The sequence below is a fragment of the Salmo salar genome, chromosome ssa05, assembly GCF_905237065.1.
Source record: "Salmo salar chromosome ssa05, Ssal_v3.1, whole genome shotgun sequence".
Classification (NCBI taxonomy): domain Eukaryota; kingdom Metazoa; phylum Chordata; class Actinopteri; order Salmoniformes; family Salmonidae; genus Salmo; species Salmo salar.
The window spans coordinates 36239098-36254025 of record NC_059446.1 but is presented as its reverse complement, the minus strand read 5'-3'; the positions used below and the strand labels follow the sequence as shown (position 1 = coordinate 36254025).

The following is a 14928-nucleotide window of genomic DNA, read 5'->3' as shown; positions in this document are numbered from 1 at the left end:
CTTTAGACGAGTGTCCTCTTAGTTGTCTCTCTCCAGTTTACGCCATCCCCTCTGTAACAATCTCTCTAGCCCATTTGTTGACCTGAGAAGGATATGTATTGATTGAAATTCCATTCTAATTCTTTTGCCTAGAACCGCCATGCGTATGATGTGCATTTGACAACAAACATTTTGGCAATCTCCCTACCTTTATATGGATGGAGAATTATATGATTTTTCTGTGATTGCAGACCTGTAGGATCCACAGCCTGGCAAGCTTCATGGTCAGATGTTCTGTTGGCTCGTCCTACACATAAAATGCAGCCCAATTAAATCAGTCGGCAGCCTGGAAAAGACACAACAATGACAGCTTTGGTTTAGAATCATACAAGAACGTCAGGTCATGCTTTCAGATGGAAATAATATTGAGGCTTATTCCTAAAACTGGATTCATATGGTTTATGTGGTGCATGTTTTCTGGGTTTTTGTGGTGTATGCTATTTACCTGTTTGGCAAAAAAATGTAAAATATGGTAAATGAATATTGGCAGTGAGTTTTATGAATGACCTCTATATGATGATCATGTATCCATCCAGGATACATTCTTGATTAATACATATTTACTGCTCACTGCATCACAGCAGCAGGAAGCATGTGTCTTGTGAATCATATAGCAACTCAAATCTGACATTGTCCTTTATGAACGTTTTCATCATTGCAGCTGATTTGAAAACATTGTTTTCAAGTGTATAGATGTTGAAGTTATGCCTGCATTCCTTAGTGAAAGTAAAGCCTGCATTACTTAGTCAAATGCCCGACAAGCACCGAGACAAAAATAAATGAAATACTCAAAATACTTTGTAAAATATGCATCAACATAATTTAATAAAATCATTGAAAATGTTTCATGAATATAAACACTGGGTTCTGGTGGTCACTTATATCAATGCATTCTGGTTTAGGATTACACCATAGATCAATATGTCTTTACAATTTAGACTATAAGAAAACACAAATTCAGTCAATAAGGAGGGGTAACACATTTCAGTCTACCAAGTTGGATTGACAGGTAAGAGACAGGTTCACAAAGAATAACTTTTTCTAGTAATAGGCCTACATGTTAACATTATACAGCCTACACATTATGAAAGTCAAGATCTGATACGTTTTTTGTTGTTGTCATTTTTCTAATACATTTGTATTTCATTCCTGCGTTAAACCGCATGCTGAGACATTACTTCGAAAATGAGGTCAGTTATGTCCATATAAATGATAATTTTTTTGGAAAAACACTACTAATCCGTTCAGTTTAAAAAAAACATGGACTATCTTCTCTACATATATGAACTTTTGCACACCTGAAGTCAAGTCTTCATAGGTCACAGGTGCGTAGGAGAGGCAATAACTGCTGTGAAATGTGATTGACTCCCGTAGTCTAGACGCAAAACAAACAACCAGTGAAAAGTTTCTGTCACATTTCGTCAAGGCAAGACGTTCTGCTCTAAAATGATTCCATTATCTTATTGTTTTATATCTTTTTAATTTCGCACCTTGCTACTGTGGACCATGTTTACGCTTCGAGGACAATTTCCAACCACTTTTGCAAATTCAGACGATTTCCGTGCCTTTTGACTTAGAAAAAAATCATACTTTTATAAATCTAAAATTTCTAACTGGTCGTTTTTATTTTGACATGACAAAATTTGACATAGTGTTTTGAAAAGGAGTGAATGAGAAAGAAACGTTTCCATGTATTTTTTTTTTTTTACATCAATCGAGAGGTAAACAAAACGAGCTGTTCAGTTAATCACTGTTTAAATCACTCAAAATCACTAATAACTTATACAATGCCGAACGCCCTATAATTTCAATAGAACATTCAACACATTAAAAAAATTAAAGCATTCAAATAAACATGTTAGATTAATGTTATCAAGTGGTAATTTTGATGTTATTATATCTCTTATATACGTTTTTTTAGCTGGTTTCAAATCATCCATGTAAAATGATAAGAAATGAAGTAATGTAATTTATTAGGCATACTTCCACTAATTGTGATGTCTTATCTCAAATTAATTTCTCAGTGCCTTGCTGGCTTTCAATCATTTTCTGCCACACTCTTTCAGACCTCAATTATACAAGTAAGTGGGGACTGAAACACAGATCTATATTTCTGGAAAATGGATTCAATTGTGATCATAAGAATGTGAAGCTACATTTATTATATAACCCATTGTAAAACAAACACAACATGCAGGTTATTGTAAATTAGAGACATTTCAGGATATTAAACAGTCCAACACGTGAGACACACAATGAATCAATAATTATTTTCCAATTTTTTACATTTATAACAAGGCATGTACAACCTGTGTACATGTATAGGCATATGATATGATAAGGTATGTTCAGGGTCTAGGTCAGGTGCAAGAAACTTTACAACTAAAAAGCTAACTTGACCTTTTGCACAATTTCAGAACACATTTCTAACACACTTAAATCATTTAGCCAGTCCCTATAGCTTAATATATCATATATATATATATATATATATATATTAGATTATATATTTTATTGATATACAGTGGCGCCCTGAGACTTATTTCGTGTTGTGTCTTTTCAACAACAACAAAAATGATACTCTTTAAAGGTAATTAAGGCACGCATATTTGAGAAATGTTCTGTAACAAAATCGAATAACTTCTCGGCCTCTGAAATGTGTAACATTCACATTTAGTGAGCCATCAATCAAACAAATACATGTTTGTCGAGTATTAGCTTTAGGCTAAGGCATCAACAAAACTGTATTAAGTCTAAGAAGTCATTAGGATTTATGCCTACGAAGTTAACATAGTTTAAACGTTGAGTATAGGCTAATATTCAATAAAAGTTAGTCCAGGAGAAATAGGAAAACGAACACAAAATAAGGGTCACCAAGGAAACATTTATTCTCATAAGCCTCTTCTTGATGAACGAATATTGAACTAATTTCGGAACAATTTGCCGTACTCAACTTTGCAATGCATGAGGTCCTAGGACTATTTATTATTCGATCCCCCTTCTATTTAATATTGACTTTGTTATCGCATTGTAGCCTTATAACAATTGTTAAGCAGTTGTTGCATTGCTCAATATAATTACAGACATTGCTTCTTTGGCTTACTGTAGCCTAAATAGTATTCGTGTGAACAATTAAATAATTGCTTTGTAATTGAAATGATAGAAAATAAGGTAAGGCCATTTCAGGGCACAACCCCGGAAATTACCTTAATATAAAGTCATTTCAATTTCGGGATGGCAACCAAAATGTATGTATCCTACTCTCACCGAAGCTTCAAAGGTGAAGTCAGAAGTCACATTTGTATCCTTCACATCACAATCCAGCCTTTTCCAGACACCGAAAACAACTCATATTCAACAATATCAGGTACTTTTTGACGACCTATTTCCGGTAAAAAAATATTCGTGCAGTAATATGGATGTAACGCTTCCTTAACTTTGTCAGTTAAGGCCAAATGGCTTTGGGGGAGGTTTGAATCAGTCCCTGTGTGTAGAGGTCCAGTGTTCTGGCAACAAAAGGGGGCTAATCCACGTAATTTACACAATGCATAGCGCCGTGTTTACATGGGATAGAGGAGGGCCTCATCTTTTTCTGCCGGACATAAATGCTGAAGTGGTGCATCGCCTTCTAGTGAAAAGGGGCCTTCTCGGGGCGATATGTGGAGGACACTTCAGGAGCCTTGAATAAATCCCATTGTAACTTTCTTTTGGTTTGGCTAAAGTGTCCTAAAGAGAGCTTCACCCCCGAGGGACGAGCAATGTCCGCCAAAACACACCTGTGAATGTAGTTAGCAGGCTAGGCTATCGCCTATTCAATGGTGTCTATTAATCATTTCACAGTCAGAGTATCACACAGTTTTGCAATTTCGAGATTAATAGACACAATATTTGGTAAGATATGTAAATATAGCCTAATGTTACTTTTTGCGACACAGCGTCTTATGGAGAATACATGTTTTGGATATTTTAATCGTGTGGAGTGCGCTAACTATTTTGACTCATCACATACGCTGCTGCTACTGTTATTTATCTATCCTGTTGCCTAGTCACTTTATCCCTACCTCTATGTATGTATCTAACTAAATTACCTCGTACCCCTGCACATCGACTCGGTACTTACCCTGTGTATATAGCCACGTTATCATTACTCATTGTGTATTTATTCCTAGTGTTTTATTTGATTTGCTTATTTCTCTATTTTTCTCTCTGCATTGTTGGGAAGGGCCAATAAGTAAGCATTTCACTGTTAGTCTACACCTGTTGTTTATGAAGCATGTGACAAATACCATTTTATATCAGTCTCTATGATTTCCGAAGTGGGTGAAAACTTTTGGCTACTGTGAATTAGCAGCATATCCCAATTTGTCACTGAAAACGTTAGTTGGATAAATTGTCATAGGCCGTCAAATAATTTAAATTACACAAACTCAACGATCTGAACTATTACAGGATTTGTTGACAAGTTACGTTCAGCACGCACACCCACAAGTCTTCTAACATTGCTGCGGTAGCACCCTCATGAATATACAGCCTACATTATTTTCCCAGTCCGGACCATGCATTAGTGGGTTATTAATTACTTCAATCTGGATTTTGGTATGTGAAACCATAACCTGAATGCGCATTCTCACAATGTTTTCTTAATTCAGTGTTTACTTTTCTTGAATTAAGATATCCGTTTTAGAAATCGTTGGGCTACATGAAATTAGGCTTCCGACTATTGTTGTGGGTCGGCTATATTACTGCCAATCTAATAAATAAAATAAGAAAGACAAATAAAAATCAAAGTTAGTCCTAAATAGGCAATTATAATACATGTTGAATTGCATTGAAAACTATTTGTCATACGAGGAAAATTGTCTACATTATCTAACAGGACAGACAATATGTCTGCTAATATCTCTAAATGTCGCATTATTTTATTAGGCCTACAATCTGTGGTCAACAGGTGTAAAAGGCACAATATCCGCTCCAAATGCATAACTTTTATGACACCTGCCACACATCACTGTATGATAACATTTATAATCAAAATGTAAACACAATTTGAAGACGTTGTTTTACGTTTGGCGTATTGTCATAGTCTCTAAACTAATGCATGCACTTTATTCACCTCAAATTAATTTTTTACATAGGCCATTGATGACAAACATTATCGGCTGTATTACAACATGGCCTACAAAGTAACGAAACAGTGACCTTTAACTTCTCTGTTCCTTGACCAGTGTAAATATAGCTGCATATAACCGCCATGTGAGGTAATTGAAGCAATGCTGATGGCCTAGTGCATGGCTCTGTCTGTCGGCCTATCTAAGTTTAGCCTATAACCTACATAGGCTACACACGTACTATTATATCAGTCAATTGTTGTATAATCCCCAATTTGGGTTACAAAAGTTAAACGTCTTCCTGTTGCAATATATTAAAGCATTATTCAAATAGATTAATTGCTAAATTCATATAACATAACTACATCTATCTCACCCCCCTCTAAAAAGCAACAACATAATTGTCATTTAGCCTAAGTTAAAACGTGATATTGTAATATGCCAGCACAAATAGGCTAATCTTTAAACCGGTGTTGCAAGAAATAGGATATGAAATGGTGGAGGACTGACACAAGAAATATGGTATGAAATGGTGGAGGACTGACATTGTACGGAATGTGAAATATATAACGATTTAACACACATGACCAAGGCAAAAACCCGTCCCTTTCCAATTTGAAAGAATAGCCGACTACATTTTTTTTCTTACCCTCAATCACATATGGACAAAAAGTGGTCCCAAGCCCTTATTTAGCCAAGAATCATTCGTTTAATTATTTACATTAATAAGATAAATTCCCTAGTTATTTGACTCACAGCCATTTTTAAATACTCTTCACCCCAATTTCAGATGTCTGTTTTTGGGGTTCCCATAATTCCGTTTTTCATGAAGGGTGGATAATTATTTTGGCACTGTCAGGTAAATTCCTGCGGTATATTGAAATATTCTTCTTTAATCCCCGCTAATGCCAATTGTCATTGTGCGAAGGTCTGAAGGGCAGACGTCACGTGGTGCTCAGGTTGCATCTCAGGTGAGCCTTGCGTTGCAGGGGGGCGCGAAGGATTTGTTCGTGCCTTTACTGGCATATAACATGATTACCAGATCTTTATTAATCAAGCCTTTTCTTCCTGAAATTGTAAATCCAGTTAAGATGCACGTTATCTAATGAGTGATGAGTGAATAGCAACTTGTGACGGTATATCAAAGCCTAGCCCATATTCTTGCCATTTCAATTAATGAATAAATAATCAGTATTATGGAATTAGGTTTTCTTCGCAAGAATGCTCTAATTTCGTCCTTGTGACAGGGGAACGGATAAGCTTACATGACTAGCATTGGGAATACCATGGCATCTTTGTTTTTTAGAGTTTGATATTTTATGTTTTATCAGAATGTGACACTTTTGGGGCATAACAGTGAATTCATACCTGATTAGTGATTACAACATTAAAGGTCCAGTCCAGTGAAAATTATGTGTTTTCTGTGTTTTGTATCATATTGTACAACAGCTGATGAAACTAACACTCTAAAAGTGTGAAACATTATGATCAATGTTATTTCCTGATCAGCAGGTTTGCATGGGAGCTTCAGCTTTCCATGGTGACATCACCAAATCAAGTGAAATCAAATCAAAAGGTTATTGGTCAAATACACCATGTGGTAAATTGGTTAATATACCAATAACAAAGAGTTCCAAACCACTCCCAGACAGTCCTAGCAAAATTCTTGCTTGAGAAAAGGTTTTTGCTAAAAATCCATTTTGCCCATTTTAATGTAAATCTATCACCACAGTAAGGTACTTAATTGTTACCCAGAAACAAGGGCACAACTTTCACAGGGGACAAGGGATAGGAAATTGCATTTTTGTCCCTCCAGTTTTATCATTGGAATGTGATACAAAATGAGGCAACAGTTTGCTTTAGGACCAGGCGGACAACTATGAGCAGTCGGGTAGGCTGTTTGGAGTGTTTATCCAACCGGATACATTTTTTAAATAAAAAATAAGTTATGTCCCCCCCACTTCTGAAACCAAAAGTGGCGCCCCTGCCCAGAAATGATTTGACATTGATATAAAAACGGCTGCATTGGACCTGTAACTGCATGACATAGATTTTAGAGATGTCTCCCAACATAATTTGTTGTCTGATCTTGGAAGTGGTGGATGTTGCCACATCACAAGATGTTGGTGGCATCTTCAATGGGGAGGACGGGCTTGTGGTAATGGCTGGAGCGGAATAGGTGGAATGGTATCGAACACATGGTTTCCACGTGTTAGATGCCATTCCATATGTCCATTCCGGACATTATTATGAGCCGTCCTCCCCTCAGCAGCCTCCTGTGTACCACATAGCATTGTAAACAGAATGTTAAGATGAGATAATAGTCTAATGTTAAATACAGCAGTTGTTCTTAGTTGCAGAAAATATTAACAAAAGTTAGTGACTTCTGTGTGTTTGTGTGTGAGTGTGTGCTTGGCACCCCCTGAATTTACTTTCTGAGCATCCTTCATTTGTAGTCAGTAGGAAATGAAAGAGTCAATCTCTGCTCTGGCAGTTCCTGTGTCACTCTTTGCAGGATAGGCTGGGAGGGAACAGTTGACGCAGATTGCATGCTAAAACCAGGTCTCTGGAGACCCTGACATCAAAGCGGACCAAACCTCACATTGAGAGCACTTTAAGCCAGGCACGACTGTGACAACAGAACAACCCAATATGTGAATGTCACTTTTGTCAAACCTAACCGAACACTGACAGAAAGACTATAGAACCATTTTATGGCAGAAGGTTGAGGAACAGAAACACAGAGAGCTGTACTCACAGTCCTACTTCCTGTTGGGACCTCAGAGATTGATTAGATTGCCAGGGGAGATGGGTGACTGACACATTTTGTCGAAATCGTGTTGATGAGAGTGGCTAGTGTCGCGCAAACAGTGTTCAGAGTTTGTTTCTACTCCTCAAGCGTCCACATTGACAAGGCATAGGCATAGTCTGAAAGTGTAACATCTTCTACAGACCCGTCAACTGACAAGGACACAGCTTGAGCTTCAAACCGATCAATTCCCAAGCCAACGACAAGACTTTGCTCTGATAGCAGCGCTTTATTTTGTAAAAACTCCTGTCTAGTTTGTCTAAGTTGTCATGTTTTTTTTAGTTTTTTTGCATAGCAAGTCCCATCTCCCTCCTGGGTCCTGGTAGCTAGTATGGAGAAACTAAACCTATGATAAAACATCGGGTTTTAGCTAATCTTGGGTTTAAACTCCTTTCCAGATCTCCAGTTGGGGGTAGTCAAGGAAGTAGCTTTATACTCAAGCCTTGTTTCTCTTGTCCTAAGTAGTATGCCGATTCAACAGGTCTAATACTTGAGCTTGTCTTCGGACACCATTTCCAAGGCGATATCTGATACCCAAAGCACTTTCCTCTTCAAAGTAGTCTCCTGTTGTGCTTTGTGACCACAATAGTGTCAATCTCGTATGTTCAAAGCCCCATCCCTGTGTCAGCTTTGAGTTGCTGTCTGTACATCTCTCTTGAAAATACATTTGAGACTTTGAAGGCTGGCCTGAAAACACGAGTGAAATTACAAGACATTTGAACAACATATATTGATACAGATTCCAGTTGCGTACGCATCAAAACTAATGTTAAGATTCAAATTTAGAGTAAAGCAGTAAAAACAAAACTCAAATGTTAAAATCATTTTTAGATGTTTCTTTAGTGTAGGGGTATTGATTGAAATGCATTTTAAATATGAATAATGTAAAGCTTTACACCAGAGCTCTCTAGGGCCACAGTAGCCTAGCCTACAGCTGCACTACAATCTCTGCATCAGAGGAAATATCCATTGAAATGCAACTGTTTTATTGAGCAAAGTGATGGATATGCCATCAGATGTTAGGCAATTTTTGTGATCAAGATATTTATTGATTTGCATCAATATCATTATGTGATTCATCTCGTTAAAGACACAACTGATTAATATGAAGTATACGGCTATTGGGTTTCTGGATAAATGAAAAGCCCCGCAAATTTCTATCAGACAGATCTGACCTAGACAGAAGCAAGCGGAAAAGCTGCAGATCAACGAATGGCATGTGATTGGGAATGTTCGACTGACAATGATCAGATGAAAAGAGCGGCGATCTCAATAAACTTGTCATTCAGCCTTTCAAGGTTCAATCATATCTGAGGTGTTTTGCATAACTATGAGCCCCACGTTTCCTAATCCTCAAAGGATCTCGGTGCTACTTGGCTTTGCACTGTAGTCATTCAAGGTCGCAACCCGGCAGGAAATATGGGCTGCCATAGCAACACAAAGATGGCTTCAGAAGGCTTAGCATAATTCTTCCCTAATAGAAAAATAACAGCGCCAAATCCCGTCCTTAGTGAACTGGTTTATTCGATGGAGGCAGACTCCCACCTGTGAAGCACATAGTCACCACACCAATGTGCAAAGACCACTAGGAGCTGAAAAAAGGTCCGTCTTTGAAAAGGGGAGTGGGGATTGGGGGGCCTCGGACCAAGCCACATTTTTTTCTCTTCGCTGCAGCTGAAAACAAACCACAGTATTTCTGGGACTAGCTTGAGCTTTTTAGGGCTGGAAATATAAGCTGCCAAATGAATCGTAGTCTCTAAATAATACTTATCTTTTAAGAGTTTATCTCTCTCTCTCTCTCTCTCTCTCTCTCTCTCTCTCTCTCTCTCTCTCTCTCTCTCTGTTGTGAAAACTAGTGGAGAAAGAAGTCTGCTCACATTGGCAGCAAATCTTGAGGTGTTTTATTTTCGTTTTGTGAATGATTGTACACAGCCCACATCACATGAAACTATATTAAAAGATGAAAAGAAATGAGAAATATTTGAAAACTTTTTTTCACAAATGTATTTCATCCCGAGAGTGTTTCAGTTGCATTCTTGAGAAGGAGGACATACATGGACTACCACGAGTCCCCATAGATTCTCATGTCTTCAATCAGAATTACAGTGAGCTCATTAAACACACTCAAACAAACAGAATAAGCAGGAAACCAACCGTCCAGAGGAAGGAATGTACCTTTGCACTCTAGTTGCAGTGAAAGGGAGCTGCAGTGTGCTTAAGGGATGTTTTTGTATTCTTGTGCACCTATGTCACGGTGTGTGTGTGTGTGTGTGTGTGTGTGTGTGTGTGTGTGTGTGTGTGTGTGAGAATCTGTTTAGACTGTGTATGTGGCAGGGAGGAAAGGAAGGGTGCACTGTGGAATAGACTTAGTCAGGTTAGGCATTCGCATGATCTCTGTCTGCCTTGTAACCCTCTCCCTCCCTTTCTGACTGTGTCAGCGGTGATCACAAAATATCTGCACCCGTCTCTCTCCCCTCCCCCCAACCCTCTTTGTTGCCAGATACCAAGGAGATGGATTCTTGTCAGTGTGTGAATCGCATCAAGATGACGGGAGCTGGCGAGAGCATAAATTACCGCCACACTTGAGAGTGCGAGACATGTAAGTATCAGCCACCACAGCAGTGAAATGTACTCTGCTTATAGAACCACTCATGAGTACGAGAGATCCAGCAATATTGCAGCCACAGTGATCGAGCCAAATATGGTTTTCAAAGAAGGGTCCTATGGTATGGTGCTGTTTTGTTTCTGTCTCATACAGATGCTAACAGATAAGGGATGTAGTAGTTGGATATGCATCTCACTCTGCTAGTGCTTGGCAACCTGAGTCAGACACTTTTAGCCTCAGTAGATATGTGTGTTCACTGGGCTCCCCAGTTGGAGCCCCTCTTCTGTCTGTCTGTCTGTCTGTCTGTCTGTCTGTCTGTCTGTCTGTCTGTCTGTCTGTCTGTCTGTCTGTCTGTCTGTCTGTCTGTCTGTCTGTCTGTCTGTCTGTCTGTCTGTCTGTCTGTCTGTCTGTCTGTCTGTCTGCCTGCCTGTCTGCCTGCCTGCCTGCCTGCCTGCCTGCCTGCCTGCCTGCCTGCCTGCCTGCCTGCCTGCCTGCCTGCCTGCCTGCCTGCCTGCCTGCCTTGCCTGCCTGCGGCGTATGCCTGCTACTTTTCGTATTATGGGGTGTTTAAAGGATATTTCAGCCTGCCTGAATAAGGAGCACCACCTCATTCCCCGGCTATGGGTAATCTTCTTTCATTGTGAGGGATGCTTTTCTATTCGGTGGTGCTGTGTTCAATAGTATCTCAGGTAGTCATAGTGACACCATAGCACTGAATGGAGAATCAGAGGAAGATAATCATTATATTATAGTGCGCTTTCAGCCTCCTCGCAGGAAATAGCCGGGAATGCTTTTGGGCTTGCTAGCTGTTGCCTAATGCTTATATCAATAGCAAAATCACTGAGTGCTCAATCAGTTCAATGAGTAATATCTTCATTGCAGCCAAAGAGAGTTATCTCATATTTTTCTACTCTTATCTTAACATCAGTATTCCTGGTTGCGATTAACCTTAAGGGTGGCTTATTAGTACTTAAGGGGAGTTTTTGTTATGCAAATGGGCATGCAGCCTTCTTTGCTTTTTTATCGACACATCTTTCAGCTGTTGGGCACATATGCAAAATTCATACATTTATAATTCTTATTTTTTTTAAGTCCAACTTTTGTCCTTTGTGTCGTGGATTCTTTGTGCATCATAGGCATAGATTACCATTAAAAACTATTACATGCTATTTTCTGTGCTACCAGAGTCTCCACCTTCATTGCCGTTTCCCATAGAGCCCTCTTCATGAACCCCTCTCTGCATTCTTGACATTCACCCCTTATTGTGGGATGATTTGGCTTTGTGTCGTCACGTTGAATGGGGATGACAGTCATAATGGTCATGGAGTCCTCCTGGCCTGTACAGTAGGCGCTCAATGACCGTCTGAGAAGCAGAGGAGACACTGGTGTAATTAAATCAGCACTGTATGCACAATTGACCAACGATAGGCCGTACTCCCCCGCTGTTCCCTGAAGGGAATCCCACTGAATCTCTCTTAAAGCCTCCTGTTTCAGAGTAATACACCGGGCAACTTTCCACATCAAAGCACTGCACTGGGCCCCTTCTCAAGGACTCACGTCTCCAGGAAAGAATGGCCTCGGCTGAGATACGGACACCGCTGGTCTAATTTGCCTCGCCTGCACCCCCTTCCCCGGTTTGGGCCCTATCCGAGGCTGAAGCAGCTATCTGACGAGATCACACAGAGAGGTGCGGGAACTTAAAGGCGAGGAGTTACTGCGCATCCTACCAGGAGCTTCCAAAGGGTTCTATTAAAACGGGTTCAATATGCCGGTCACAGCTTTCAAAGTGCTGCACACCCTCTAGCCCCAGCAAACTCAAAGGGCATCGGTGCACGCTCAGTAAGGGGAATCTGGCCCCTATTAATTTAATGAGTCCAGGGCATTCGTATGCCAAAGCCAACTGTGAAGTCTCTCTTTTTTCATCTCTGGTGGAGTTTTTAAGGAGCAATCCGCCAACTTGGGAGTGAAAAAGGAGAGCAGGGAGAGAGAGAGGTGTGTGCTTATAATCTGAGATCAGTTTCCAGCTGTCAGTCCTCAGAGTGCAATTTCCAACAGTTAGGATCTCTTTGCCCGAGCCGAAAACACAGACGAGCAACGCAGATTGGAACGTTTACTGTCATCAGGAGAAAGCTCTCCCCGCTTTTTTCCTTTTATTCAGACCCCTTATGTTTCTACAGAGTGATAAAAGAGCAACTACAACGATATAATGGGCAAATGGTGGTTAATTGGATACATATTTGCATAATTTTACACTGGCTCGGCTGGAAGCGCTCTCTGGTCACTGAGCTAGAGATGTGAGCGTCCGCCATTTTGTCTCTCACTAACCAAAACAAAGCGGGACTATGTTAGGGAGCGACTCCTCTCAGCAACACTGTGTAGCTCAGCATTCCTCTCCTTGACAGAACAACACCTAAGTGAGAGGGGTTAGACAGCTAAGTCCTGCATGGCGGGTAGGTTGACGTGCATCTGACAGTCACCTGTAAGAGATTAGGGAGACAGTGGAGTGGTGAAGTGTGCCGGGGTCCTTCAACCAGGAAGCAGCAGCTGCTGGAGCTAATTAAAGGAAAAGTAACACAGCCCTTCTCAGACCCACTTCAAACACTTCTCTACATGCCAGCCTGGAGTCCCATCTCTGGGGTGTCGGGCCGTCAGGGGTCCTCCGTGACCTGCTGCAGGCGCATGCTGGGCCCCGGGTCTGACCTGAGGACCGGGGGGTGAGCCTAAGAGGATGAGGGGCACTGTGGGGTGCACCTGGGCCTGACTTACCTGGGACTGGATGTCTGCATGCTGGAGTGTGGCATGTGGCTGTATGGGCGTCGGTAAGGGGACATTGACCTGCACAGCAAAGAGAGAGAGGGGGCATAGGTGAAAGGTCGGGAGCAGAGGGGAGGCTTAGGAAAAACACACATCAGGCACATTGATTAAACATAATCAGAGGGACAAATGCGCTGGAACAGAGGCAGAAACAGATGCCGTTTAGATGTTCTGAAGAAACTTAAGCCTGACCTAAACATGTTGTCTTTGTAAGGATGTTGCTTAATGTAAACCTTGCCTTAATGAATAAGATACAGAAACAATCTACAATGACAACGTTCAGCCTTTATCGGCTGACACTAGATCATTTTGAAAGGATGCCGTTTGCCCAAATCAAAGATGGCAGTACAGTATTCCTATCCTTCCAGTCAGAACTACTGACGAATGCTGTCTTGGAAAGCAAGTCAGGTATGAACACCGAAATGTGCTGCTCTGCCAGAACTCCAAACCCATTGAGGCAAAGTATAATACTTCAAGACACGCAACTCAATATGAAAGTAGGGATCTTTGAATCTCTCTTCCGTTTCCTTTGAATCTGTCTATCAATCACTCAGTGCTTTTGAGGGAAACGTAATGGAATCAAAGCTGTTGTGCAATCATCCATCATCCATCACACGTTATGTTACAGTGAAAATATGAATCAAAGTCAGTGGGATAAGTCAGAACTCTCGTAGAGCAAAGAGAATAATTCTGACACCTCACACAACCTCCCACCACAACTCTTTAGAGATGTAGAAAATCAAGTTGTTCTTTTAACCCAGTCTTTTCTTGCAGCACACATTCTTTCTTTGTCGTTTTCTCTTGCCACACATATGCATTATGAGCTTTAAGAAATCGTAGTGTTACACTGTTGTTACACTCTTATGCCACAGCATTGTGTCCTTGGCCTACTCGTTTCCGTGTGGCTTGAAGGGCATTCTTTATGTCTCTAATGAGCGGTAATAACCAACGGTGTTGTCAAACATTCTTACATGTTCTATGTTTGAGCTGCCTTTGAAAGCAAAAATCAAATTGAAAACATTATTGGCATTGTTGAATTCGATTTTCATAATAGCAAGCCAATATTTAGGAAGACGGATGGTTTGGTTAGCTAAGCTAGCAAGTCTGTTTGTTTGGTTACCAAGGCAACTACTGTAGCTATACTCTGGGTCCATATTCACAGTAATAGCAAGGAATTCCCCTTGACCATACACACAAATTGGTGAAAACAAACATTCTTTTTTATTGACCCCCATTGTAAAAGAGCCAATTTCATCATTGATTTTTAGTTATATAGAAATAACAAAACATGCCAAAAGTCTGCTGTGTTGTTCAATGTACAGTACCAATCAAAAGTTTGGACACACCTAGTCATTCAAGGGGGTTTCTTTATTCTTACTATTTTTTACATTGTAAAATAATAGTGAAGACATCAAAACTATGAAATAACATATATGGAATCATGTAGTAATCAAAAAAGTGTTAAACAAATCAAAATATATTTTATATTTGAGATTCTTCAAAGTAGCCACCCTTTGCCTTGATGACTTTGCACACTCTTGGCATTCTCTCAA

General features: G+C 40.1%; 1 long non-coding RNA gene across 1 annotated transcript in view; it reads right to left on the bottom strand.

The window, feature by feature from the left end:
- Positions 1-14928, bottom strand: part of LOC106604743 (uncharacterized) — a 28851-nt gene continuing 13923 nt past the window's right edge. Inside the window, exons 2-4 of the long non-coding RNA XR_001328724.2 lie at positions 13328-13396; positions 188-325; positions 1-82 (exon numbers count right to left, since the gene is read on the bottom strand). This is a non-coding gene — a long non-coding RNA (uncharacterized lncRNA). The remainder of the gene's footprint in view (positions 83-187; positions 326-13327; positions 13397-14928) is intronic.